Below are 24419 nucleotides of genomic sequence, written 5' to 3' on the forward strand. Positions count from 1 at the left end.
ACATCATGGAAAAATCCACACATCTAATCCAATGGATTGGACAGTGGAGAAAAGAAAGTATAGAAAGATTGGGGAAAGAAGAGAAGGAAAGACTCAAAACCAAAGTAAGAGCAGGGAAAGCCGAAACCAAGGATGGTCCTTACAGTTGGCAACAAGCAAAATCATTGAGTCGAAAAAACGAAGGAGGGTCTGGCTGGAGTGCCCCTCATGGCGGCTGAGGTCTTGGAGACCTTCTCCTTCAGACGGTCCTTCCTCCCCTCTCCTCTTCTTCACTGTCCATCATTTCTCCTGCTCACACACCACTGCACCTGGAATCATGCCTCCCCATGCCAGACCTGGAGAAGTGAGAGCAGGGTACCACTGGACTATATAGCCCCTGGCAAACCCATGGAATCAATAGGCCAGGGAGAGGGCACACCCTCCCCTCCCCTCGTCTCCACCCTTCCTGTCTTGTGACTGAGGAATTTCCAGGAGTCAGGAGAGTCCCCAATACCCTGACAACCTCGATCTCCACCCTTGTGTTTTAAGAGGGGTTGGATTCCAAACAACAGGTCAATTCAGTCTAAAATCTGTAGCCAGGGCCAAGTCCTCTAGGTTACCAGGCTGTCAAAACCCTTTGTCTGTGGGGCATTATCATAGTTATAAAGCTCTCATCCTGGCTCTTTTTTCTGTTTCCTATTTAAAAGAAAAATAAAAAAAGACCCTCCAAGGCACTGGTGTTTTCCTTCTCTTTCATCTCCCACTGTTGAGAAGTAAATTGGGCATTCTGGCTTCAAACACGAATGCTGGGGCCCTAAGAGTGCAGAGATAAGATAGAGAAAGGCGCCATATTGAGAAGACCAGTTCCAGAGTCTCTTTTTTCATGCATAAGAGGAACCCATGTGGCAAAAGTTCAGTTGCCCCTCTGAGTGGCCATCCACGGGAAAGGGTAGTTCCGTGTTGTCAGCCACACAGTGGGGATGCCTGCAAGGCCACAGATGAACGCAGTGGTGCATTTGTATGCTGACAGCTCTCTTCTGGGAACTAGTGTCTGAAGGCCCAGTTGGGCTCCAATCAATGCAACCTTTCCAACCCGATGCATTTTGTCTGAACTGTCATTTGACAGGGATCCGCCTGGTGCCACCACTTAGTTTTCTACCCAGCAGATATTTAACTGACATAAAAAGGAAGTAAAGTTAGGGATCTCCTTCTTCTTCTCAGCTGGACTCCGTACCCCCCCAGAGGCTGGCTGCTCTTTGTTGAACTGTTTGTCCTTTGCACTGGGAGGTTATGCATGTGGCATTTAAAGAGACCAAAGCGATGTTGAAGGCTTCAGAGAGGTTAGGATTTCAGAGAAATCCTCTCACTTCCCCCAAGGAAAGGTCTCCTGAGCCTGGCTGGCTTGGAAATGTCTATATTTTAAATCAGAGGGAAAATAGTCTTGTGCTCTTGTCTAAGGTTCTAAAAAGTAACATTCCTTAGAGTAGTTATATCACCTGCAGTATTCTGCACCCCATGGAAGGAATTTGAACAATTTAGGGCAAAAACCAAATGGTCCTTGGAACCAACCTGGACAAGGCAGAAAGTTATTAAAGGCAGAAAGCAAAGATGGGGTATTTTCCAAGCTCCCTGCATGTAACAATCACAGTGGATTCATTTTAAGCATCTTCAAGGTACAACCTGCACACCATTTTCATTGCTAGTGACTCTCCTTAAGTGATGAAGTGGGGGTCTTCATACCAGAAAGACCCCATATAACCAAATATTTTCTAGGCCCCAGGGGCCCATCATCTCCCTGCCTTGCTTGACTCCCTCCCTCACTTGACTCCCTCCCTCTTTTGGACACACCCAAGCCACACCATCTACAAATAGCTGGGGCCGTGCCCACACCACCCACTATATTTTGTTCCATCCTTTACTTTCTTTCCCAAAAGACAATTTCCAAACTCAGTGTCAATGGCTCTCTGCATTGGATGCACATTGTGATTACCTGAGGAGTTTTTTAAGAATACCGATGCCTGGGTCCCACCCAGAGATTCTGATTGAACCTGAGTGGGGCGAAGCATGGGTAAGAGCTTTTTTTTAAGTTCCCCAGGAGATTCCAGTCTGGGGCCAGGGTTCAGGACAGCTGCCTGTGGTCTTATATCAATAAATAGGCTCCCAATTGTTCATTTCTAAAAGAGCAAATTCCTACCTCTTGTTTATACAAAATGCTTTTTACCAGATCTGTTGGCTGCATGAGTTGGCGCTAACTTTGCTTCTGCGATACAATAAAACTAGGTCTTCATTTCTCAAAAGAATGAAACGTGTTACTTCTGCCCTGCCCCTCCCCAGATTCACAGCCCATCATGGAATGAAAACAACCATATCTGTGTGTGTGTGTGTGTGTGTGTGTGTGTGTGTGTGTGTGTGTGTGTGTGTGTGTGTGTGTGTGTGTGTGTGTGTGTGTGTGTGTGTGTGTGTGTGTGTGTGTGTGTGTGTAGTTGGGTTATTAGCCAGTATTTGCAGAAGAATCTCAAACCTGGTGATTCACATCTGATACTCAAATTGTAACAGGGGAAATAGAGAATCCTTTCAGAATGTTTAACATTCTCTCCAAACAAGAACAACTGCTGCTGATTGAGAGCTTGTTAGATGTTCCAACTGCTGTTAAACTGTTGACTCATCTAATCTATACTAGGACTTTTCAAGCTTTCGTTCCATATGAATCCCCCTGGGACCTTGACAGATGTAGACTCTGATTCGGTAGCTCTGGGGCAAAGAGCCCACCCCAGAGTGTGCATTTCCAGCCAGCTCCCAGGTGATGCCCATGCTGCTGGTCCCTCGCCCATATCTTGAGTAGCAAAGCTCTCCTCCATGAACTTTTGAGGCCCCACTAGCGCCATTTCACACATGAGGAAGTTAGGGGGAAGGACCTATGAGAGGCAAGGTTCAAACCGAGGTCTCCCTGACCCGAAACCTTGTCCACTATGCGAATCTGCCTCTTTGTAGTCTTTTTCTCACTGTGGCATGTCCATCTTTCAAAAGAGATCTCACTTAAATCACATAATGATTTCTCTCCTTGCAGATGAAGATGGAGGTAGATGCCCTGGTGGCAGAAAGACTCCTACTTTCTTGTCTTGGTCTTTCCTCCTGATCTCAGTCTTGATCTTACATGGCTCAAGAACCAGTAACTCTGAGGTTGGGGGTGAGGACTCAGCCACATCGTCTCTTTATTTAGTAAATACACTAGTTTTGTTGAAAGCATTTCCACCAAATTGAAACTCAAGTACGAAGAGATGAAAGTGGCCTGTGGTCACTAACTACCTTAGAGCTGAGATAGCCGACAGGATCTCTGTGAGATATCAGAAGGTCTTAGTTTTTAGACCCTAGATCGCCTTGCTACATAACCAGATACAAAGATCACAGCTACCTATTTTCCTGCCACTGCCTTTCACGCAGCCGTGAAAGTGCCCTTGAGACTGTGTGCCTCAGTCTTGAGGGGCAGGGAGTCTCCTCTTCCATCATCATTTCAATACACTTTTTCAAGAGCAAAAGCCAAGCTACATGCAAAACAGGTGGCAAAAATCATTCAGACCCAGAGTCAGAATGTAGTTGCTGGTGAAAAACCCTATAGTGCAACTTGTAAAACTTCTCGACGCTCTTAATCAGGGGTGTGGGAATGTGTATAAAATGACGTTCAAATTCAGCATCTTCACTCCAGCCACGTTTGTTTTCCGAGATGGCCATTCCTGTTAGAATGGAGAATTTGCTTTATGATAATTGGGAGCTGTGCCCTCATGGTGAGGCAGTGTTTTCCTCGTAAATGCGAGAAAAGTTTTCAAAAACATCCACCCTTCTGAAGTTCTTGGCTGTCGTTTTATATTTCCTGTAAGTGTCATCTTGTATTTCCAGTAACTCAGGCACATTCTTGACACCAGCCCAATGTCTGCCTGATCCAACAGGCAGGTCCTGCTCACTAACATCCTCATCTTCAAAGAACAGAGACCTACCTGAACTTGTACAGATATCAGCCACTAGCCTTAGGACGCATATATGAATGCATGGGTTGACCTAAAAGAAAACAAATTGGGAAAATACACCCTTAAACCCTGGCAATGTGCATCCAACACATGGCTGGCTGTGGGCTTGCATTAGACCCTATGTGGGTATGTAGACTTTAAATCTTGTTTTTGTTTTGTTTTCCTTTTTGGCTGCACCGCGCGGCATGCCAGATCTGAGCTCCCCAACCAGGGATTGAACGCACACCCCCTGCAGTGGAAGTGAGGAATCTTAACCACTAGACCTCCAGGGAAGTCCCTGTAGACTTTAAATCTTCAGTTATATGTATGCATGTTCCATATTTGTGTGTAGACATCTCTGTGTTTCTTTGGTACATACATATGCACATATATATTTAAAATCTTTTTCAGAAACACCAACTCAGGGACTCAGTCAAGGGTCCACTTACAGGGTTATCCATGTAGTCTGGGCAAATCAGTGGAGTGTGTGCACAGAGGGAGAAATGACATTGTCTGGGGCTTTCCTTTCTTTCCCTTTCTGCCTGGGACATTTTGAGAGAATGACTAAGCAGTGCTGGAGATTATGAATTTGCTTAAGTGTGAATGGGTGATGGCTGGATGCCGCCCGGCCCTCCCCAAAGGTGATTGACTGGGACGGCAGGTCTTCACACTTGATGCCTGGATTTGACTCGGAAAGTCTGCCAAGTCTTTTACTCGGAAATTTATCTTAATTAGATCTGAAAGACCTGCCACAGCAGAATAGTCACACCGATTAAAATGAAAAACAGGAGAAATTACTGATCAAATTAATCATAATGTCGGGTTACAGCTGTAGGTCTGATGTAATTTGCCACTCCAGTGAGTTACATCGGCGCCGGCCCAGGAAAGGGAGCCGGCTTTGTGCTTATCCGTAACACCCGCCCGCTCTGGGCTGCCCGGCAGGAGGCTGATTCCATTCATTTTCCTGGCTTGCTCTGACCTCCCTGCTGCAACTAGAAACAAATCAGGCACCAGACAAATGGGGGTGGGGGGGGAGGTAAACGAGAACTAGTCTTTTACCCCAGCGATCCCACTATTTCAAAATGATGAGCTTCTAGAACTGAGCCCGCAGGCTTGGGGCTTTGTGCTTGCTGGGATTTTGGCTTTTGGTTTTTCCACTTAACCTCCTTTTAGTTTTACTTGTGGTGACCTGACATGGATTAGATGCAGAATGGGAATCAAAAGGTCAGAGGACAAAACCTTTGGCTCTAAGCCAGGAGAAAAAAAACCTTTAGAAAAATCTCCTTGCCAACCTGCCTCTATGACTCGGACGTGGATTGAAATAATCTAAAGTGTCACAACAGAGGAGGAAGAAACCCAGCCTGTAAGAGCTCATTGTTCCCAGGAGGGTATGGTCCTGGTATTCTGATTTTAAAATAAACACCACTTTACCCCATGCCCTGTGTTCTGGATGGGAATGGAATATACAACTTTTTTTAAACAACTTTGTTGGAGTATAATTGCTTTACAATGGTGTGTTAGTTTCTGCTGTATAACAAAGTGAATCAGTTATACATATACATATGTTCCCATATCTCTTCCCTCTTGTGTCTCCCTCCCTCCCACCCTCCCTATCCCACCCCTCTAGGTGGTCACAAAGCACCGAGCTGATCTCCCTGTGCTATGCGGCTGCTTCCCACTAGCTATCTATTTTACATTTGGTAGTGTATATATGTCCATGCCACTCTCTCACTTTGTCACAGCTTACCCTTCCCCGTCCCCATATCCTCAAGTCCGTGCTCTAGTAGGTCTGTGTCTTTATTCCCATCTTACCCCTAGGTTCTTCATGACCTTTTTTTTTTTTTCTTAGATTCCATATATAAGTGTTAGCATACGGTATTTGTTTTTCTCTTTCTGACTTACTTCACTCTGTATGACAGACTCTAGGTCCATCCACCTCACTACAAATAACTCAATTTCGTTTCTTTTTATGGCTGAGTAATATTCCATTGTATATATGTGCCACATCTTCTTTATCCATTCATCTGTTGATGGACACTTAGAACACCCTATGACATAAATCACAGCAAAATCCTTTTTGACCCACCTCCTAGAGAAATGGAAATAAAAACAAAAATAAACAAATGGGACCTAATGAAACTTCAAAGCTTTTGCACAGCAGAGGAAACCATAAACAAGACCAAAAGGCAACCCTCAGAATGGGAGAAAATATTTGCATATGAAGCAACTGACAAAGGATTAATCTCCAAAATTTACAAGCAGCTCATGCAGCTCAATATCAAAAAAACAAACAACCCAATCCAAAAATGGGCAGAAGACCTAAATAGACATTTCTCCAAAGAAGATATACAGATAGCCAACAAACACACGAAAGAATGCTCAACATCACTAATCATTACAGAAATGCAAATGAAAACTACAATGAGATATCATCTCACACCAGTCAGAATGGCCATCATCAAAAACTCTAGAAACAATAAATGCTGGAGAGGGTGTGGAGAAAAGGGAACACTCTTGCACTGCTGGTGGGAATGTGAATTGGTACAGCCACTATGGAGAACAGCATGGAGGTTCCTTAAAAAACTACAAATAGAACTACCATACGACCCAGCAATCCCACTACTGGGCACATACCCTGAGAAAACCATAATTCAAAAAGGGTCATGTACCAAAATGTTCATTGCAGCTCTATTTACAATAGCCAAGATATGGAAGCAACCTGTGTCCATCGACAATGAATACAACTTTTTTTTAAGAAAACATATCAGAGAGTCCAGATTCTTTCCAATGTCTAGCCCTGACACTGAGCTGTGACTCATGCAGTGCTCACGAAACCCATCTCCCTATCAGCAGTACAAAGAAGGGGCCCTAAAGCACACCCCAGTCTAGACATTCCATGGAAATAATCAAAGGTTAGATTTTAGGGGCAATGTAGGACCTCTCTCCAACCAGTTCTGCTTGATCAGGGAACTAGATCAGCCTACCTGGGGGAAATCATCCTGAAACAGAGGTGACTGGGAAGGAACAGGAGTAGGAGGCCTTCTCCCCAGTCAATAGTTGGCAGGAAGACCTTCCTCTTTGACCTTATGATGGGTTGTCCAAATCCCATTTATTCATCCCTGGACTAGGTGCTTATACCCTTTTATCTCCAGTCTGAAAAGGCCCCCAATCCTTTCTCCATTCCACCAGGAATGAATCTGGTACATTTTGTAAATGAGGGAGATAGGCAGTCATAGAAGACAAGGTGGCCTTGGCACTCAAGAGGCTGCATCTTCTGGACCTTTCTATGGTTCCTAATGAAGATTCAGGTGGGACCACATGCCCAGATTGGGGAAGGATATAATAACTATATTTTGAATGATTATTATATTGGTTTAGTAGTTTGTAACAAGAATTTTGTAAAGAAAAAAAAGGGGGGCTTTTGTTTAAATTATATGCATATAGACATACATAGAGTTACATACAGACGTAGATATATAGATGTAGAGAGAAGAGAGAGATTTATTCGCATATATATTTTTGTATGTATGTATGTATGTGTTGACTTGGGTTGTTAAAAGTATTTCTTACTATGGGGCAAGGTCAGAAGAATTTGAAAAACACTTCTTTGAAAGACCTAGCTCTGCAGGGGGACAGAGGTGGGGATTCTTAGACGTATAATAGCTCAGGAAGCAGATTTACCAGCATCCCAACACACTGGGATGAGCTCCTAAATGCTAAACGTCCTCCCCAACAGTCTAAAGAGACAAAAACACTAATGCCAACCCCACACTCCCCCCGGCTGCACCACACACACACACATTGCAGGGGAATTCAAGATCCAGCATTACACCACTACCCAGGCGGCTGAAAACGCACATCAAATGAAGAGTTTAACACATCGATTAAACTGAGAAACAAAATAATGTATTAAAAGCTGACTAAGTTATCGCATCCAAAATGGAGAGAGAATTCTAAAGAGAAAGGGAAAGAGGGAGGGAGAAAATGGTTGGAAGGAAGCATGCCCCCCCCCCCCAACACTGATGAACTGACTGATTGCGGTTCCTGGAGGATTTACCCTGGGAAAAAGCCTTGTCCCCGGGACCGGCAGGCCAGGAGCCGGGTCCTCGGGGCTCTGGTCGGAGGAATCGTGGGCTGTAGAGCTCCACGTCCGAGGGGCCTGGAACTTTCCTCCATTCTCCCACCTGGTCTGGCCCCGCCTTTTCCCTCATCTGGTCTTCATGATTCTGGTTTCTCCCTGATCCAATCCACTTTGCAAAGCACCAGCAAGCAAACCTCCCTAAGAGAACCCTCTGCTCACATCACCCTCGTGCTCGAGGCCCTCCTTTGGTCTTCTCAGCCTGGGTGCTCTGTCTACCCTTCACCCATCTCCCTTCTCCCTCCACTGCCCTCAGCCTCTTCCAGTGCCTGGTGTGCCCATGCAGCCACCTGCCTGGCTCTGCGGGTGCTGGGCCCATTGCCAGGAGCGCCCACTCTTCTCACCGGGTCCCTCCTGGTTCCCGTTACCCCCTACTCCTTCCCTGAAGCGTCCATGCTTGCCCAGCGCTCGATACTTGCTCTGTTCTCTGAACTCACACGATGGGCACTTAGCCTGTGCAATTTCAGTGATTTGGTTGTTTTTTTTTTTTTTAATGGACAAATTTGTTATCTTGCTTGAATTATCAGCCCCTTAAGAACAGACACTAAGTCTCACACCTTCGTACATCCCAGGACTGTCAATAATTGTGGTAAGCGATGATTTCTCGTTTAACGGTTACCCATTTCACAAATCTGTAAGTGCCTGTGACCTGGCTATCTTAAATTTATTTGCAGAATGACTCGATGAAGATAACAATTCCGAATGAAAGAAATGTTACCTATTTATTTTTATATTTAGGACAATGCCTGGCACATAGAGTAAGGGCCATAAGTAAATAGATTTTATTATGACTGTGATTCCTTTGCAATTGTTTGCACCCTATATTTCTTTGCACTATCTTCTCAATGGGCTTTGGGAAATGCAGGCTTCATTTAGACTGCTTGAAATCGGCTTCTTTCATTTGGGAGGAACAAAGCAAGGACCATTTTCTAATTAATCTTTTGTTTCCTTTGCCCCATCATGTCAACACTGCATGATGGTTCTTGATATCCAGAATATAATAGAGGAGAAGGCCTGGGAGCAGCAGGCCAGGAGCCGGGTCCATGGGGCCCTGGTCAGAGGAATCGTGGGCTGTAGAGCTCCACGTCCTTCTTAATATTTTATAGATCTGACTGATCTGTGAGTTAAATCATATTTTTCAAAGCATGGAAGTATTACAAAGCAGATAGACCAAGGACAAAGAAAGTGGATCTCCCACTGTGGGTGCACCTCAGGCCCCCAGCGCTGGATACCAGAGACTGTCAGGTGACACACTCTGGCTGTCCCCAGCCCCACTGGTAGAGTGGACAAATACATACAGAATCTCCCAGTAGAAAAATGATGACATGATTTACAAAATAAAAACACTGTTGAGGGCTTTCCTGATGGCGCGGTGGTTGAGAGTCTGCCTGCCGATGCAGGGGACACGGGTTCGTGCCCCAGTCCGGGAAGATCCCACGTGCTGCGGAGTGGCTGCGCCTGTGAGCCATGGCTGCTGAGCCTGCGCGTCCGGTGCCTGTGCTCTGCAACGGAAGAGGCCACAACAGTGAGAGGCCCGCGTACCGCAAAAAAAAAAGAAAAAAGAGAGAGGACTTCCTCTTCAATTGGGGTAGATTAAATACTTTGAGTACATTTATCTCTATATGCTCCTGAAACCCCACTACAATGGTACCAAGGGAAAAATGTTTTTAATCGTATAAATCTATAAGGGCAAAGAGAAGTGGAGAAAAGACAACAGTGGACAAGCAGTGTCAACAAACTTTTGGAAAAGCAGGAGGAGGAGTTAACTAAGCAGAGAAAGCTAAATACCAAGGGCCTGCGAGAAACACGATCAGAAAGGAGCAAGGCAGCTCTGGAGCCCTCAGAAGTCTTGGGGGTTGGAGATACCAGCTGTTGTGAAAGATGAGGGCGGAAGAGCATGTTGGGGAAAACAGAGGGATTGGTTAATGACTGTATGATGAACACTGAGATCCTCAGCTCCCTCCCCAGTTCAAGGAGACAGGCAACTATCTCTCCAGCAGTTTAATGCGTGAGAAACTGAATGAGCCAGTTTAGACGTGGAGACATAGACATGGCTGTATGCTGGGATGGAGTCCTTACTGATGAGCAGGGTATCAAGGGAAAGTTACATCCTGAATAATGAGACTTGGCCTTGTTGGGCCACTCAGGTCTGTACACAGGTGTTCAAATGTGCAGGTATCTCACCATCTCCCTATGTCACTCCCTCCCAGCCCCGGTAATTGGTGGATTCTTCTTGGGAGAAACTGCATAGCTAATCAGAGAGCAAAGACTCAGTTATCAATACCTCCAAAAACATAGCCAGGTCCCTGCCTTGTTCTTATATATGAAAAGATAACAAAGAATGACTCAGTATTTCAGAAATGCCTTTGTCTGAACTCAGAAACCAAACCAAAACAGACTGGGGGGAAAAGGAATTCATAGAAAATAGAGACAACACAGGAAGGAGAAAAACTATATAAAAACTTCAAAATTAGTATCCTAGAGAATATTCATAGAGAAGACAGTGCATCTACAAAACACAGAATAGGTGCTACACACAAGGAACATTGAGAAAACAATTCAAAGAACATTTAGGTAATAGTTAAAGTAATTATAGCAGAAATTTTAAAGTTCAGAGAAGGTTTCAAAAGTAAAGAAAATCTCTCAGAATGAAGAACAGAAGGACAAAGAAGTGGGAGAAAAAAAAGAAAGAACAAGTAAGTAAAACAGGGAGGGAATAGCAGGGAGAGAATAGGAGGTCCAACTTCTAACCAACAGAAGAGAAAGAAAAAAAAAGAGATGAAATACCAAAAAAAAAAAAATTCAAGAAAATTTCTCAGATTTGAAGGATGTCATCTCTTTGAAAGTCCCACTGAATGCATAACCTAATAAATGGAAAAGGACCTTTTCAAGCACATCATTATAAACATTCTCCAGAGAGAAAAAAAATATAGATGAAATACAAGGAATCAGGAATGAGAGGAACATTGCGTTTCAGTACGTGAGCTTGATGGTCCTGTCCAACTCTGAGATTCTGTGGTCAACACTGAGAAAAGGATGAAAGGAAATGTACTTCTGTATAAAAACTGGGTATGAGAGGAAGATGCTTTCATCACCAGCTGAGTTAAACCTTGGAATAAATGATGGAGGAAAGTTAAAATATCTTCTTGGCAGTGCTTTATTTTTTTAATAGATTTTAACCAATAGTGGTTTATTCTTTATTTGAATTTTCTATTTAAAACAGCCTTCTCTGCCCCTGTATTTTATTTTATTTTTTTTGGCCATGCTGTGCAGCATGCAGGATCTTAGTTCCCCAACCAGGGATCGAACCTGTGCGCCTTGCACTGGAAACGCGGAGTCTTAACCACTGGACTGCCAGGGAAGTCCCTGGCAGTGCTTTAAACACAGACTAAAGTCTAACTGCGTTAGGCTTGGTTTAATGCATCTGTGCATCTTATTCACCTCTGTGTCCTTCATGCCTAATACAGAACCTAGAACATGGTCCATATTTAATGTGGCTATTTGAACGCCATGAAGTTCTCAGATTGGTTTACTCCTAGAGATGACTCCCATAAGGAAATGGATGATTTTTTCCTGGGTTTATTAGGGGAGAGAGAGGGAATCTAATATGGAATAAGTGTCCAGCAATGTGTCAGGAAGTATAGAAAGGATTTCCCCCATCTATGCTGTTTGGTTTTAAAAAGGGAGGTACCACTTCTAAGTTTCATTGATGTTTGGCCTTCTCATTGGCCCCAAGTATTAGGCATGGCGTGTAGAGAGAAACAGCATCTAACCCAACGAGATACTCATATATTTTTAAACATTCTGTGGAGAAAAATCTTTGATTATAAAATTTGCACTTTGTTGTTTTCCCTACTAGAACTTCAGAAAGATTTTGTATTAAAATATTTTTATGTAAAATATCCTCTCTCAGCCCTAATTTATGGAAATGGGAAAATGGTCATATTGCAGGCTTTAACTGCTTAAATTATCTCATTCCTAGAGCAAAGAGACAGAGAGAAACAGGAAAAAAACCTACAGGAATGAAGTCTTGCTTTCTCTTTCGATATACCCAGTACTTTCTATAACAGCTGATGAGAGTGCTGTCAAATGCACTGATGAGAGGTTTCCCAAAGTTAATTCTTCTCATAATACAATAACTAAATTTGCTTTAACACTTGAAAAGGCCCATCCATACTAAAAAGAATCAGTTGCTTAATCCTAAAATTAAAGGTTATTGCATGCAAGAGAAAATAATTACACGCTCAAAGTATGGAAAAAAGAAAACTTTTTTTAATATGTAGGTATTTGTATAATTAAAGACTAATCAAGCATGGAAGGCTGCTGACTAAACCAGAAAATGAGATTGTTGGCAAGCAATATTGTAATGTAAATGCCATTTTTGTTTAACTACTAAGAAGCTGCAGAAATGATATCCTGAATAGATTAAAAGCAAACAACACTGATAATAAATATTTATCAGATTCCAAATGCAACACAGAGGATTTCTACATTTTACGTGCAAGGTTTGTTCGCAGTGGAGTATTGAGGTGTTTTTCAAGGGGTTAGTTAACATCCTTATTTAGAGTTGCTTTTTTAGATAGTATCTTCCTACCGTTAAAGTACATGTGAAATATTAACCAAGGGGAAGTGTCTCTTTTGAGATATACCGCCCCTATTAATTAGGATTTTGTTAATTAATATTAGTTACCTAGTATTAGGTAAAGACTTTCTAATGAATACAGACATACCTTGGAGATATTGTGGGCTTGGTTCTAGACCACCACAGAAAGCAAATATCTCAATAAAGCAAGTCACACAAATATTTTGGTTTCCCAGTGTATGTAAAAGTTATATTTACACTATACTGTAGTCTATTAAGTGTGCAACAGCAAATGTCTAAAAAGTCAATGTATATACCTTAATTAAATGTTGCTAAAAAAATGCTAACCATCATCTGAGCCTTCAGCAAGTCATAGTAGTAACACCAAAGATCACTGATCACAGATCACTCATAACAAATATAATAATAAGGAAAAAGTTCTACATATTGTGAAAATCACCAAAATGTGACACACAGACACAAAGTGAGTAGATGCTATTGGGAAAAAAAATTGGCGTGGATAGACTTGCTTGAAGCGGGGTTGCCACAAACCTTCAATTTGTAAAAAAACACGATATCTGCAAAGCACAATGAAACAAGGTATGCCTGTATACTTGTTGAATTCTTATAGAGAAAGAGAGATGAGATACAAGCCACACACAGTTATTAAAACAAAGAAAATAGAAGCATCAAATGTAAACAGTTTCTGTAAACTTCAGGCGTACAGTTTAAAGTAGAAAGAGAAGAAACTCTGAAGTCACGTGTAAACATTCTGAGACTTTGTGCGACTGTACATATTACATGGCGTACTCGTTTGTCTTAAATGAGACTTATTTGATTAAATAATATAGATAAAGCACCTTTCAGCACCTAGGAGGTAATAGTCACTCACGGAATCTCAGTTCTGTCATTTTCTCCGTCTCCTTTGCTGATTGAGCTCAGTGGACACTCACAGGTCTGTTCTCATGACGACGATGTTGCCTTTGGAGACCCTGCTAAGGCATCCAATTCTGCATTCTGGGTAAGCACGAGAGCCCAACCAGATCTGACCCCTCAGGATTTCTCAGATGCAAGAAGAGTCTGAGGGGTAGAAAGAGTCTGGATTTTTCTCTTGGCCTTGAGAGAGCTGAGAAATTCAAGAGGAACGAACATCCCACAAAGAGGCCAAAGATTTTAATCCAATGAAGCCCTCACTGTAAAACTTGCTGTTTGTATGTGGTGATTTCCCTGTGCTCAGCCCTGATGTGTCTTATAAAACAAGATTTGCTGCATAAATGTGGATGCAAGCTCTGAAAAGCAGACTTCCTGACCTACTAATAAAAAATATGAATGAATTAATCAAAAGTAGCTTTCAAAACTCAAGTGTTGTGCACAACAAGTATGATATTTTCTTTCCACCACGAAGCATAATTATAGATAAGTTTTCAGGAGAAGCTGCAAGACTGTCATTTTTTTACCTTCAAAAACAATAGAAGATTTACTTTTCGGTGTCTAAATTAGAATGTGTCAGTTTGACTGTTTCTTTGGGGTGTACTGCATATGGTATGTGATCCAGAAAGTTGAAAGCTTGCAGACCTACTAAAATGCATTTGGGTTTTTCAGAAACAGATTACTGAGTGACAATATGATAGCCTTCAGGCTCGCTGCTGGAATTTTTATTTAACTTATTTTCTCCCTAACGTGGTTGTAACGTACCTATTTTCTGAAGATGACAGAACACATCATCAAATGACAGTTCAGAAAACATTTTAAAGTTTGTTCTTTCCCTTTTTGGTGTAACTTATTATGAGAACCAGGAAACAGCATGAAAAGCTGTGTTTCTCTCCCACCTTCACCCCACTAACAGTTTGAAGAGGTCATGGGAAAACTGCAAGTTCTGGAGTCTGAAGAAAGAACACCCACAAATTTTTGAGCTCTGGTTTTAGAGAAGACCTGAGGTTATTTGCAGAAGCGAGTGGGTCAGATACTGGGGAGGAGCCTGCAGCACACCTAGAGACAGTGTGTCCTTCACATGCTGCCAGTGGACAAAGCAGCCGGCCACGCAGGACAGGTGCCAGACCCCCTTTTGGTGTCAACGCCTGCTGGCAATGTCTGAGATTGTGGCTCGGTTCATTCAGCCTACATTTCTACAGAAGTCTTTGCTGTCCCTTGTCTGGAAGTACGGAGCTGCTCTTTCTGTAAATCCAAACCAAATTATAATCTAGCCTTAAATTGCTCAAAAAACACCCTCCACTAAAATACATCTTGCAGTTTCCAGTCCAGACCAAAACTTAGAGAGCATACATTTAGACAATGCCTTTTGATTTCCTATTGAAAGCTAGGCAACTTCCAGGGAAAACAAGGGAGCGGGGAGAGGAAGAAATGAAAACATTGATTCCAATGCATATAAGGGTTGAGGGGCCCCAGAGTAAACCTGCCAGGGTGCCTTTGCCAGGCCCCTCTTTTCTGGGCCCATCTGCTTAGAGGGAGAGCAAAATCAGAAGCATTCATGGGCTCCTGAGATTCACAGAGGAGTCTGTGGCAAACTGGCCCAGACCTTCTTATCTGGGGACTTCTTTTTTTCAGGTTCCATGTTAGATTTCTGATGCCGTTTTAATCCTTTGAGTCATGCATTCATTTGTTCAACAACTATGTATGTCTGCGTACAACATGTGTGTATGTCTCTGTGAGTGTGTATGTATGTATGTCTGCAGATGTATGTCTACAGATGTCAAGCACCATTCTTAGAGCTAGAGCAGGAATCAGTGGTACATACAAATAAAAAAATAGTATAGACACTTATACAGCATATCAAACATTGATAACTGCTTTGGGGGAATAATAAATGGGGTTGAAGGGAAAGAAAGTGCTAGAGAGGGGGTATTATTTGACATAGGTTGATCAGAGAAGGCATCTCTATTGGCACAGAGACTCGTCAGGGAGATAACTTGCCAACAAATGGAGAGAGCACCCTCCAGGGGTGGGATGGGGGAACAAGTGCAGAGCCCTGAGGTAGGAGGATGCTGGGCAAATTCAGGGATGAACAGAATGGGCAGCAAGGCTCAAGCCAGATCGGCAAAGGGGGCATAGAAGAAGCAGGAGCCAGACCATCTTGGGTCATGTAGGTCACTGTCAGGAATTGAGCTATCCCTCTGAGAACGACAGGAAGCCCAACTGATGCAATGAAGAGAATCGACTTTGGGCGTCAAAGAGCAGAAATATGTTGGAGGTGGTGGCGATGGTGCGGAGTAATCAGATTCTGCATATGTTTTGAAGGAAGAGCTGACAAGATTTGCTGATGGATTGGTTTTGGGGCATAAGAAAAACATAAGAGGGGACTTCCGTGGAGGTCCAGTGGTTAAGACTCTGTGCTTCCAGTGCAGGGGGCACAGGCTCGATCCCTGGTCAGGGAACTAAGATCCCACATGCCGTGCAGTGTAGCCAAAAAATTTTTAAAAGAAATTAAAGACAAGAATCTAAGTCGTCTCCACTAATTTTGACCGGAGGTATGACATTCCCCATTTCTTGAGATGCGGAGGCTATGCAAAGAGTAGGTTTGGGTACACGTTTTGTCTTTAGCATGTCAGTTTTGGACAGGTAATATTTCAGAGACCACTAAATGTTTGAGAGGAAATGTTGAGGAAGCAGCTGGGTTATCAAGTTCTGGAGAGAGGTCCATGCTGGAGATGTAAAGTTGGGAGTTCATTGTCTACTGCTGGTATTAAAGCCTGGTAAGATCACCCAGAGAGTGATCAGAGATTTGAAAGAGGTTCAAGCCCTGGGCCCTGGAGCACCCCAACATTAAGAGTTCCTGTGGAGAAAGAGAAATTGGCGTGGACACTAGGAAGAGGGGCCAGTGAGGGAGGAAAAGGGGGTGCCTGGAAGCCAAAGTAAATCAGGTGCTTCAAGAAGGGAGTGATCTCTGTGTCCACTAGTTTTGATAGATCATGTCAGAGGAGAGCTGAGAATTAACATGAGCGCAGCACCTGGAGGTAAGGAGTGCCCATGAACTGGAGTGATTAAAGTAGATTTAAAAGAAGAAGAATTGGAGACATCAAGAATAGACAACCCAGGGGCTTCCCTGGCAGTCCAGTGGTTAAGACTTTGCCTTCCAGTGCAGGGGGTGCGGGTTCAATCCCTGGTCGGGGAGCTAAGATCCCACGTGCCTCGTGGCCAAAAAAACAAAACATAAAAGAGAAGCAATATTGTAACAAATTCAATAAAGACTTTAAAATGGTCCACGTTAAAAAAAAAAAAAAAGAATAGACAACCCATTACACTTAGGCTGTGAAGTATTAAATATTATTTTTAAAAGACAGATTCTTAAACTCAAGGATTAACAAGTGCTTGCAAAGTGATCACCAAAGTCTTTGCGTATTTGTTAACAAAATCGTAAATCCAGAATACAAAATCTACCTGAAATAATCTAACCAAACACCAAATTACTTAAATGAGACTCGGTTTCTGAGATGGTATCAAGAGACAATTAAAATCTTATTCACGTACAAGGTTGTGGACACAAATAGGTTTTTCACAGCCTAACTTAAAGTGTAATGGAGATCACTGTTTTAAGTCTAGGAAATAAGCGTAATATATCTAAAGATGAATAATTTAAACAAGCTGATTAGGTTTTTATTATTACTTTTTCATTTGAAATGTTTTATGGACTGGCTTAATTCTGTTTAAATTTTATTTTTATCTGTTGTGTTTATGGTTTATTTTGTATAAATTTTTGTAATAAAATAATTTAAATTAAAAAAAAAAAAAAAGAATAGACAATCCTTTCCGGGCATTTTGCTCAGAAAGGAAGCAAGCAAAGGTTCACTACCAGGAGGGGATGTGGGGTCAAGATAGGTTGGTTTTTGTAAGATGGAAATGGAAACTCCATATTTTTATGCAGATGGTAGTGATCCAGGAGAGGGGGACGTTTTGATGGAACAAATCAGAGATGTTCTTGACTGGGCCAGAGGCAAAGGCTCTATTGCATTAGTGGAGGGTTATCTTTGGAAAGGAGCTTAGTGTGCTGGTTCGTACAAACAAAACACAGGTAGATAAAACACAGTCATAGATGCTATGGGTGAGTATATGCAGCAATGAAAAGGTGTAGACGTTCTCTCCTGATTGATTTTCTTGTCAGTGAAATAAAGATCAAGGTCAACAGCTGAGAATGAGAATGGAGAAGCAAGTGCTGGAGGGCTGAAGAGAAATGAGAAGATGGAAGATGGTCCTTTTAGGGGGTGGGAGAGTGATCTGATAGGGAAATGCCATAGGGTTGCTAGGTGGTACCCAGGCTCTGTCTACTTGAGGTTCATTGTTTTGTATTTAGAGTGAGGCCGGTCAGCACAGTAATGATGTTTTCTCCAGTTAAGTTCAGCTGTGTGGGCATTGGCACAGAGTAGGTAGAGAGTTGGATCATGAAATCTAAGCTCAATGAAAAAGGAAGGACTTTAGGTGGGGAAGTGAGGGACAATAGAACAGTGATAGGATTCATGGATTACTGATTCCAGGGAGACTAAAGAGCTGTTAAAATTTGAAGTACTAGGGGCTTCCCTGGTGGCACAGTGGTTGAGAGTCTGCCTGCCAATGCACGGGACACGGGTTTGTGCCCCGGTCCGGGAAGATCCCACATGCCGTGGAGCAGCTAGGCCCGTGAGCCATGGCCGCTGAGCCTGCATCCGGAGCCTGTGCTCCGCAACGGGAGAGGCCACAACAGTGAGAGGCCCGCGTACTGCAAAAAAAAAAAAAAAAGTGAAGTACTAGAAACATCTGAGGGAGAAGCTAGAGAGTAAGATGCTTATAATGGGGATGATGGAAGAGGGGTGGTTATTGAAAATCGTAGAGCATGACTTTCAGGGGGATGGCTAGGGTGGGATGAAGAACATGCTCATTAGAGGAGAGCAAGTCTAACAGCTAAGAGGCTAGGGTATCAGAGAATATAAAAGTTACACACACACACACACACACACACACACACACACACACACACACACACACACACACACACACACACACACACACAGCAGTTTTAATTCCACAGAGAGTAACAAAGATCCAGGAGCAAAAATTTGAAGGAATGAGGTGGGGTTACTTATAGATTATTGCAACAAAGAGTAACAAGTGGGATAGTGTGAGGACATGAGCTTCAAACCTGGAATTTTCAAGGAGATGGGAGGGAGACCACCAATGACAAGCAAGCATCCACCCCATTCCAGGCCCAGAGACACTCACAATGGGTAGATAACAGCCACCACATAAGAGGTCTTCAGGGAAGCAGTGTCCTCAGGGGAGAGGCAGATTTCTGCTGGCGCAAAAAGATGCAGAGAATATTCCAAGAAGAGGAAATAGGCAATTTGGCTGATGAAGGACCACAGTGGAAGGGTCTCCAGAGTAGGAAGGGTGAGTGAAATGGGGTTTTCAGAGCCATATAAGGAAAATGGTGCACATGAGGACTGGCTGGGATTCTTGGATTTCCTGGGTGACTAACAAAAATAGGGATACAGGATATGATGGCTTACTCGTGGTGACCTCCAAGGTAGACCATGGCAGGAGCTTTGAAAACCCGGAAGACAGAGAGGTGGGGATTTTTCCAGAAGTGTGAAAAATACTTCTGGAAAATACTTTTTCCAGAAGTATTCTGGGGACTCATCTTCACTCCTAAAGATAGAGATGGTAACCAGGAGAGGGGCAATATTTTGAGAATCACAAGGAGGCTTTCAGGTCCTATTCACTCATGGCAAACTCTTATTTTCTCGAAGTCATTTATTTTAAAATATTGATGAATTAGAAAACTCAGATACATTTAAATATGAATCTTTAACTTTAAATTTAACCATTCAGATATATAATGAACCTGGTAATCTATTTATCTAATAGACACCCATGCCATGAAAGTAAATGTAATTTTAAAATCTGAGAAAGAATGTACTTTCAAAAACACAGAATGGAAGAATATCAGAATAGCTCAGGAAAATCTTGGCTATCCATCACCCTCAAAGCAATAAGTTTCTTTTGAGAGCTGAGTTTCCCCAGAGGAGTGAAGGGTTAAACCTTTTAAAGTAGAACTATAAAACTTGTAAAATGTAAATCATTTAAAAGCATTTTACTCCCATCTCCTGCCTTCTTAAACAGAGTATCATAGTAATAAAAATCTTCTATGCCTTGTGGATGACAAAGTACTTTCACAAACATTATCTCATATTATCCTCCAACATCCTAGTAAAGTAGGTACTTCAAAGATTTGACATATTGGTGAGATGGACAGTACAGGGGTGTGAATCGCCCAATGTAGATGAAAGGGAATATAATTGCAACTTCCTGATTACTTTGGGTCATTATTGTTGGTATAGATCAAAAGGATGTTCCCAGAAGGCAAGACTAACATGCAATATAAGAGAACATAATGAAGGATCCAACTGTGTGGGCAGACAGCACGTGCTCTCAGAAACCCAAAGAGCAGTCAGCTGAGGACTGGAATGTCTGAGAGGATTTCCTGGAGGTGGTGGAACTTGAGCAGGGCTCTAAAGTTCCAGCAGAATCTAGGAGGGCGAGAAGAGCCAAAGGAAGACATATCAAGTATGCACTTGGATGTTGGAGCACCCATAGTAGTTACTCACTTGGGCCGATTTCTGTTTTGCTGCAGATGAATACCACTGCCCTGGGCATGCTCACCACCACTCCCCCTACCACCTAAATTACTCCCTGTGATGGTTGACTTTATGTGTCACTTTGACTGGGCCATGATGCCCAGATGTGCGTTCAAACATTATTTTGCGTGTTTCTATGAGGATGTTTTTGGATGAGATTTACATTTAAATCAGTGGACTTTGAGTAAAGCAGATTGCCCTCCATAATGTAGGTGGGCTGCATTCAATCAGTTGAAGGTCTGAGTAGAACAGAAGGTGGACCTCCCCTGAACAAGAGAAAATTCTGCAGCAGACTGCCTTCAGACGTGAACTTCAACATCAGCTCTTCCCTGAGTCTCCAGCTTGCCAGCCCACCCTGCAGACTTTGGACTTGCCAGCCTCTGTATTCACATGAACCAATTCCTTAAAATAAATATGTATATAAAACCAACATCCTATTGGTTCTGTTTTTCTGGAGAACCCTAACTAATACTGTCCTTTCTCATAAATTGTATGAATTTCCAGAATGACAAAAGGGGTGCATTCTCCTCTGTTGCGGAGTATGGACGTGTGCAGTGGGTAAAAGGCAGAGCGCTTCCCTTATGGACGCATAAGTCCATAGGATCAAGGATGTTCTTGGGTTTATCAGGGCAAAAGAAGCAAGACTCTAGGAAGTAGTTCTTAAAGTTCATTCTGGGGGAAACCCAGACCCAGAGCATTACAAGCCCTCACTGCTCTACTCAGAGCCAGTTCGCCAGTTATCATATTACCTACAGGTTTTCCTCTTGAGCCAGCTCTGGCTTTTCCCGACACCACCCAAGGGAGAATTGTGCTAGACGGTATGGTTACTCTGTCATTTGATTCCACTGATAATTCTGCCAAACACTCAAATCAAGATAGACAATCGATCAAACTAACTAGCTAGTTCAGAGTCAACCACGGGCTCATCGCCATAGTGCAGGAGTTCGGAAACATTTTATGTAAAGAGCCAAATAGTAAATATTTTGGGCTTTGAGTGTTGAGACAAAATTGAGAATATTCTTTATGCACTTATATAACAAGAGAGAACAAATTTCCATGCATTTCTTATTGATGAAATTCAAAATATAATAATAGTAGGTGAGGGGCTTCCCTGGTGGTGCAGTGGTTAAGAATCCGCCTGCCAATGCAGGGGACACGGGTTCGAGCCCTGGTACGAGAAGATCCCACATGGCCGCGGACCAACTAAGCCCGTGCGCCACAACTACTGAGCCCACATGCCACATCTCTTGAAGCCCGCGCGCCTAGAGCCCGTGCTCTGCAACAAGAGAAGCCATGACAGTGAGAAGCTCCCGCACCGCAACGAAGAGCATTCCCCCTCACTGCAACTAGAGAAAGCCCGTGTGCAGCAATGAAGACCCAATGCAGCCAAAACTAAAAATAAATAAATTTATAAAAAAAATAATAGTAGGTGAGTAGAAATTTTTGTTATGCAAGTTACTAATGAGAAAAATGGAATTCTTTTTTTTGTCAGGGGATGTATTAGGGTTCTGCAGAGAAACAGAACCAGTAGTTTCAATGCACATACATATGTGGAGGTAGGTGATAGATAGATAGATAGATAGATATAGATATGTATAACCCTTGACAACACAGGTTTGAATTTTGCAGGCCCATTTATACATGGATTATTTTTCAATAAATACATAAAATGCATGAATACAGTACAACACAGCCTGCGGTTGTTTGAACGCACGGATACAGAACCAAGGATACAGAGGATCAATAAGTGGATTTTCAAGTGCCCCCCCACACTGCATTGTTCAAAGGTCAACACAGAGAGAAAGCGAGAGAGATGTATCATTAATTATAAGGAATTGGCTCATGCCGTCATGGAAGCTGAGAAGTCCAAAATCTGCAGAGCTAATGTCCCAGTTTGAATCCAAAGATGTACAGGCAAGAGAATTCCCTCTTACAGATACATCCAGAATAAAGTTTAACCAACTATCTGGGCTCCCCTTGGCCTAGTCAAGTTGACACATAAGATTAGTCATCACAGGGGGATAACATTTTACTTTATTAGAGTTCAAAATTAGTGGTCCTCATCATCCAATCAAGTGCAAATATTCATCTGTAAAAACCATTCTTAGCTTGTGGCCTGTAAAAAACAAGCCATGGGCCAGATTGGGCCTGTGAGAAGTAGTTTGCCACTCCTGCTATAGAATAATGTTTTAATGATAATAATGATAGTAATGCCCTCTAAAAATAAAGATAATGAGGACTTCCCTGGTGGCGCAGTGGTTAAGAATCCGCCTGCCAAGGCAGGGGACACGGGTTCGAGCCCTGGTCCGGGAAGATCCCACAAGCCTCGGAGCAACTAAGCCCGTGCGCCACAACTACTGAGCCTGTGAGCCACAACTACTGAAGCCCACGCGCCTAGAGCCCGTGCTGTACAACAAGAGAAGCCACCACAATGAGAAGCTCGCACACCGCGACAAAGAGTAGCCCCCGCTCGCCGCAATTAGAGAAAGCCCGTGCGCAGCAACAAAGACCCAACGCAGCCAAAAATTAATTAATTAATTTAAAAGAAATAAAGATAATGAGAGTCAGTATAGTGTATAGTTAGGAGAGGAGGCTGAAGCCTGCCTGCCTGGGTTGGAACCCTGACTTCCTCACTTAGTAGCTGCATGATCTTAGGCCTGTGGTTTAGCCCTTCTGTTTGTCAATTTCCTTCTTTTTAAAATGCAAATAAAAGCGTTAACCTCATAATCTTCCCGTGGAGATTAAATTAGTATCTGTAAGGTTCTGAGAAAAATGTCTGATGTATAGTGAGTGTTATATAAATAGTAGATGTGATGATGGTATGATGCTGATGAGAGAAGGGAAAGAAGAGAGAGAAGCACAAAGAAAATGGGAAGTAAATCCTTCTGATGCTAGGAGACTGAGTGTTTGCTACAGGCTGAAGGTGCTACTAGAAATCTGACCGATCCTATTTAACAGCTCAAACGTGGGACATACTCCTGTATTCCAAGCACCAAGAGTCATGGCCTTGTGTTATAATCCAACCTTCAAGGTTATTAATGTTTATTTCACTCTGAAGACCCGACAGCCTAGGAGGAGTACGGGCTGGGGAGAATGGGGGGTGGGAGAATTTTTGGTACTTACCTTCAGAAATTATTCTAGAACTCAGCACACAGGAGATGGAGACCTACCTACTCAGTCCAAGCTAGCCATGAGTTTACTGGAGAAGCAATAATTTTACAAAGAGGCTGGGAATTGGTGTCCGTATCGAATAAAGAATAAGCTCCCAGATTTACATTCATTGATTTTCTATCTAGTTTCTATCTATGTTCATCATGTTGAATTTCTTAGAATCCAAAAATCAAACCATTGAGAAAGCAAAGGTGTCTCACCCCTATAACACCCACAACCTTTGTAATGTGGTCAACTTTTATAGATCTTAACTCTTAATTGTACTCATTCCAAAGAAGGTTTTTTTTAGAAAAGGAATAATGGATCCTTAAAAAAAATAAAAAGATCTAGCCTTATTGCTTTGATGAAGATTCGCCACCCGTGACCCTTTAAATATTGAACTTGGACTATAAAAATAGCACTTCTTATTGATCACATGGTTATTAAAGTCAGTCAAATGCTGAATTTATATGTCAAACACTTGTAATATTTCCTGTAAATATTAGGGCAAAGGGGAAAGATGGTAATGCCACTTGTAAAGAGTCACATCAGATTTGTTCAACTTTACGTAACTGAGAAATAATAAAAGTGTCGTCAAGAATTTCTTTACATACGCCAAGCACTTGTCAAAAACCGCTGCACATCATTTTTGCATGTATATGTGTCCACGTATGAGCCCAGAAAACACACACAGGGATGTGACACACATGAAGCAGAGTGAAGAGCGATCTGTGTGCCTCTCCCCCTGCACAGGCTCTATAGCACACCACAAATGACAGCTGTTAGGATCATTCAGGAGCCTCTGTACACACACTCATTCAAGTTCGCTTTTTCCTGAACTCCAAACCACTAGGGGATGCTGACCGATGATCTAAGTCTGGGGGAAAGCCTTGGAACTCAATAAATCAACGAATCCTTATTAAGGGTTTAAGTCAGATTCTTAATCC

General features: G+C 42.6%; 1 protein-coding gene across 3 annotated transcripts in view; it reads left to right on the top strand.

Annotated features, from left to right (window-relative positions):
* POU6F2 (POU class 6 homeobox 2) overlaps positions 1–24419 on the top strand; it is a 382660-nt gene that overhangs the window by 272871 nt on the left and 85370 nt on the right. The window lies entirely within an intron of this gene.

This window comes from Orcinus orca, chromosome 9, assembly GCF_937001465.1.
Source record: "Orcinus orca chromosome 9, mOrcOrc1.1, whole genome shotgun sequence".
NCBI classification, from domain to species: Eukaryota; Metazoa; Chordata; class Mammalia; order Artiodactyla; family Delphinidae; genus Orcinus; species Orcinus orca.